Genomic DNA, 6,022 nt, shown 5'->3' with positions numbered 1-6,022 from the left:
GAGTGTCTTGGGATGTGGGAGCTTGGATTTGAAGGAACCACAATCCTTTGACAATTTCGACTTAGAAGAGATGGTAGAATGTCTCTACAGATTCTAGATTTTATTGCTATCATTACACTGAGCACCCACCAAACTTTCCATTTTTAGTTTGTGCAAATTTGCATTCGATCAGTTTCACGGTCTAATAAAAAACACATTTCCAAATCTCTACTTATCCTTTAGAATATGCCACTGCAATAGCTTTTTAAAAAAATTCAGTATTCTCTTTTCCAAATGTTACAGTTTGATCCAATATACATAAATAGCTCATTGTCTTAATTAAACATTGCCTGGTTTTCTGCTGCCTCTATAAGAAATTGTTCATGCCTTATCGACCCTATATAGAACTTAGTTTTTGTTGAGTATTATTTAAAAAACTTTAAACATATTATTTTTCAGAGCAGTTTTACGTCTACCGCAAAAATGAGAAGAAGGTACAGAGATTTTCCGCACATTCCCTGACCCTACATATGCCCATGGTTGATCTAAGGAGTTGTCAAATCCCAGTCAGGATCCATCCCACTCGTGCTGTCTTTGTTGTCCTATTGCTGGAATTGGCAAGCTTACTCTAAAAATAATGTGAACATGCAAAAAATATAGAATATCCAAACCATTTTTGAAAAATAACTAATTGGTTGACTTGCCATAATTAACATTCATATGAGTCAGGGTCATCTCATCTATCTTGTGAATTTTCTCTTTATTATTTTGCCCAATTTTCTATCTGGCTTTTGGCCTTTTTCTTGATTTTAAATAATTCTGATGCTATCCCTCTATCTGTGCTCTATATTACTTCCCCTTGAATCTTGTCTGTGCATCCAGGAATCCTTCTTCCCAGGGAAAACTCTGAAAATAAAGGACAGGCTAGTTGACCAATGAGGGACAAGGGAGCAGTGCTCTCGGAGTGATTTGGGAAGCATATAGTGAGCTCTTGGGGAGTCACATGGACATCAGAGAAGCTCACGGGTTCTGAGGTAGGACAGACTAGCTTCAAGTGGGATATTCTCCAGATGTAGAAGAGGTGGGGCCATAAGTAGCAGGAATTGTGGTATTTAAGTCAAGAGAGAGACCGGTTTCCAGATCAAATGGAGATGTTCAGTATGAGCCAATCATGGTGTCAGCCTGATTCTGGAAACAGGAGAGCATTGAGGAAATGCCCATTTGGAAATACTGTAAGAGGAACCCTTGACCCAACATTGAGTTTCCTTTTTTTTTTTTTGGTGATTTATGGCTTTATTACTATTATTATTGTTATTATGTTCAGTTAGCCAACATATAGTACACCATGAGTTTTTGATGAGGTGTTCAACGATTCGTTAGTTGTGTATAACACCCAGTGCTCATCCCAACACGCGCCCTCCTTAATACCCATCACCTGGTTACCCCATCCCCTGACCCCCTCCCTTCTGAAACCCTCAGTTTGTTTCCCAGAGTCCATACATTGAGTTTCAATTCCGCTATAGATGGCAACTTTGACTCTGAACTTAGATTCCTCCATAGGGAACATAGAAACATTTCTCTGCCTGCTGTTCAGCTTTTCAGGAACATTCCAATAATTACCAAAAATTACCATTAATTACCAGAAGTGGCTGGTAAAGACTTGCAATGGGGATAAAATTTGCTTCTCATTAGAGACGCCCTGGGCTCTCCACGCAGACGGTGTCGCTGAGACACAGCTCACGTGTTAATGACATCTCTGTGGGGAGATCCAGTCTAGGAACCCTGTCCCTGTAACTGTGGCTCATCCCGATCGACACTTCCATGCATGGAACTCTGGAGCAAGGACCAGCCAGGTGAGCGCTTCCCTATGTTCAGTCTCAGGGCAAAAACCAGGAGACAAGAAGTCTCCAGCAGGAGAGGAGCTCAGAACTGGGTTTGTGCAGCAATGCTGTAGAGGACAGCTACTACCCCTGCCTGCGCTCTGGCTGGGCTGGTCGGGTGGGCATGTGCCAGGGAGTGTCTGTGGGCGGGACCAGGGTGGGGAGAATCTCTGTAGATCTCTGCGTCCTAGAGTCTTTGACAATGAGAGAGAGAAAAGACGAGATCTCTTTGGAATCCGAGTCAAGCTTTGGATGAGCAGTCACTGACCTCCTCAACCATGTACAAGAGTCTGCTGACTTTCTCAGACCTGACGGGTTTTTAGGCTTGTGTATGAATACGTGTAGAAAGTTGATGTGCAGAGTTCGGGTTATAACTTCAAAATCCTGATAGAAATAAGGTCCATTGATATACACAGAGAAAACCAGTCTGTGGTGTGATGATATTATGATTTAATGACCCTTTTTTTTTTTTGCTTTCTGAAATCCTACTGCAGTAGGATTCCTCTGGAGATTTTTGGGGTCATTTTTCTTTGTTTTGTAGTGTGTGTGTGTGTGTGTGTGTGTGTGTGTGACTCTGTGAGGCATCAAGGAGAGAGAGAAGAAATGTTAGTGAGATGAATTATATTTAATTTTCAAGTCTCAGAAGTAGTTGGGTGGAACATACCTGAGCCACTTTTCCCCTTTGACATTGTAATACCTTTTCTCCGTATCGCCGGTAGTGAGAGAGAACCGAAACAAGGAAACAAATGTCGTCTACCACAATCACCGTTTCTACTGCTACTGTTCCTACTTCTAACAGTATATGGGAACTAATGTTGTTTTGGCCACTGTGATCAACAGTTGACATGAAATTCACATTGTGGTCACTCTGAGGTCATTCTAGGGTCATGTTGTATTATCAGAAGGCTACTGATTTTTTGGAAGGTATATCCTATCCAGTCATTCTGATGCGTGGTATTATGCATTCTCAAAAGCTGAGCGTTGATTTTCTTGCAATTTTAATGAGTTATATAATCTTATACATTTGAACACGACTTGGCCTTTTTCTACTTCACTGTCTTAGGTTGATGAATTATGGTGACAAAATAATCATAAATTCTAAGAGGGGTACAGTACGCCCACCTCCTTTCACTTATTTATTTACTAAGTGCATGTTTACTTAACATTTTTTGTGGGTCAATCATATTTTTTCATAAGACAAGCATGGTTCTTAAGTTCAAGTTAGTTTACATTCTGGGGAAGTGTCAGAACATAATAGTAAATACACCATGAGAGACTCTTAACTCCAGGAACTAAACTGAGGGTTGCTGGAGGGAAGGGGCAGTGGAGGATGGGGTAACTGGGTGATGGACATTAAGGAAGGCATGTGGTGTGATGAGCACGGGGTGTTATATGCAACTGGTGAATCACTGACCTCTACCTCTGAAACTAATAATACACTACATGTTAATATGTTGAATTTAAGTAAAATAAAATTTTTAAAAAAGTAAATAGAAGTACAAAGTAATACTGTGAAATTGAGAAGTTGGTGTCTATGGCCTGTTCTCCTGGTCGAGTCTCCTGTGGAATATGACTGTGTCTCCCTTTTCAGGAGAAGAAAAGGCCCAGGATCCTTTTATGAGGTCCTATAACTAAGAAGAGTCCTCATGAGGCACTAACAGAGCCTACTCGTTATTCTAGGCCACTTTGAAGCGTTTACCATGTGTTTGCAGAGCAACGCCCTGAGAATCACAGGGGAAGAGGCTCTGAAAACCATCTTGCTTTTCCAGATGGGCATTGGAGCTCTGGCCAGTGTCACCCTCTTCTTCCGTAACTTCTCTCCAGTCTTGCATGGACGCAAGCAGAGGCCTCCCCACAGGATTCTCACCCACATGGCGGTAGCCAACCTCTTGGTTTTTCTCTCTGCCGGGATTCCCTACAAGATGGCAGCTTTTGTTTTGAGGAAGCCCCTGTCCAGTCTTGGGTGTGAATTTGTAAATTACATACAGAGAGCGGCTCGCAGCACCCTCTGTGCTCCGCCTGCGGCCTGAGCACCTATCAGATCTTCACACTCATCCCGGGGCGGGTGGTGTGGACGATGCTCAGAGGACAAGCCCCCAAGGTCGTTGGTCCTTCCTGTTGCATCTGCTGCATGGTCAGTGTCTTAATAAACACCTGTGTTCCCGCGAAGTCACTGGTGCACAGGAAGTGGGAAATAGTACTGATTCCGAGGGGCAGTGGTTCTGCTCATCCTCGAGTCCCAGGCGAGCTCTGTTGTCCTGTGGGTTGTCTCTGATGCCACGTGTTTTGGCCTCATGGTCCGGTCCAGCGGCTCCACGGTGCTGCTCCTGCACGGGCACCACCAGAGTGCAGCGCATTCACACCCCCGACGGCCCCCCGGAGACCAGAGCCGTCCACGCCATCCTGACGCTGGTGGCCACCTTTGTCACTTTGCTGAACTCCATTGTTGCTTTTTATGTCACTGTGTCACTGCCGTTTTAGATCTCTATCTGGGTGCATACAGACCTCTAGTATCTTGGCTTTATGTTGCCCCTTCCTGCTGATCCTTCGCAACCCTGAGGCTCCTAGGTCCCGCTCTTGAGTTGTTAGAAATCAGATGTAAGTGTGTGGAAGACAGCTTTGGTGACCACCGTGATCTCTCTATTTGGGGACCATGTACTCGGCACCAGTGTTTTATACAACCTCCACGGCGATCTTAGAGGGTAAATCTGATACTTTGGGGCTGCCTTGGGACCTCAAAGTCAACTCACAAATTATGAGCTTGAAACAGACACACAAAACTATTAAGGAAACATGACTCCCCCTCGACCGGTGCAACTGGTGAAACAAAGCTCCTTTCTTCAGGGATAATCAGTGTTTCTGCAAATGTTATCTCAGTGTGGGCACGCTGAACCCCTGGCGTACATCGGTACACAATCCAGTATTGATACAGGTAAATGCTACTCCAGGGAGAGCAGAGGCTTTGTTTCGCGGATGCAGGTAAGAAACCTGGCAGATGGAGAGGACTTTTCTGCCTGACTTTGTTACCGCATTTCACTCCTATTTCTCTAATATGCTGTAGTATGACACTGAAAATCAATGTTGTCCAGTGGGTTGCTTTGCCTTTATACCTTGTGGGTTTTCTTTACGTGGCTGACCCTCAGTGAAGTTCATTGAGTGGATAAATGAAGTCATATTAAGGAGGGTTACAGCTGCCACCTGTACGCTTGTCGCTCGGATTTTCTAGTCTATCATTGAAATACAGAAACTGGGGACTCAATTTTTTCTTTGCCCCATCTGCTTTTTTCTCTCCTTGTTTTTCTTTTTGCCTCCTTTTGAGACAGTCTGGTATTTTTAAAATTAATGGTGTTAAGGTCTAACTATTTTTGGTGATTTTTGTAGTTTTATTTTATTTTTTATTATTTTTTAATTACGTTCAATTAGCCAACATATAATAAATCATTAGTTTTCATTGTATTCAACGATTCATTAGTTGTGTATAACACCTGGTGCTCATCCCAACACGTGCCCTCCTTAATACACATCACCCAGTTACCCCATCCCCCAGCCCACCTCCCTTCTGTAACCCTCAGTTTGTTTCCCAGAGTCCAGAGTCTCTGATGATTTGTCTCCCTTTTTGTTTTCTTCCCATTCAGCTTTCCCTCCCTTCCCCTATTGTCCTCTCTGTTATTCCTTATATTCCATGTAGGAGTGAAATCATATGATAACTGTCTTTCTCTCCTTGACTTATTTCACTTAGCGTAACCCCTTCCAGTTCCACGCACATCAGTGCAAATGGTAGGTAATCATTCTTTCTGATGGCTGAGTGATATTCCATTGTGTATATAAACCACATCTTCTTTCTCCAGTCATCTGTTGAAGGGCATCTCGGATCCTTCCACAGTTTGGCTCTTGTGGACACTGCTGGTTGTAGCTGTTTTAAAGTGGATTTCTAAGGTATTGCATTCTAGTTAGAACTACTGTTGACCATTTCACAGATTATGTAAGAATTTTATAATAGTGTAATTCCATACATCTTATAATGCTTTATGATATTGTTTTTATAAATTTTTATTCTACATATGTTATTACTCACAATTAATGCTATTATTTTGGCTGTCATGAGCCCGTTGTCTTAGAGAAAATAAGAAATGATAAAGTACAGGGGCGCCTGGGTAGCGCAG

The 6,022-nt window shown here is 42.9% G+C and overlaps 1 pseudogene; it reads left to right on the top strand.

Annotated features, from left to right (window-relative positions):
• Positions 1 to 3,320: 3,320 nt before the first annotated feature.
• LOC113247460 (vomeronasal type-1 receptor 3-like) lies at positions 3,321 to 5,172 on the top strand (annotated as a pseudogene).
• The last annotated feature ends 850 nt before the right edge of the window (positions 5,173 to 6,022 follow it).

This window comes from Ursus arctos, unplaced genomic scaffold, assembly GCF_023065955.2.
Source record: "Ursus arctos isolate Adak ecotype North America unplaced genomic scaffold, UrsArc2.0 scaffold_19, whole genome shotgun sequence".
Lineage (NCBI taxonomy): Eukaryota > Metazoa > Chordata > Mammalia > Carnivora > Ursidae > Ursus > Ursus arctos.
This window is presented reverse-complemented; position numbering and strand designations above follow the sequence as displayed.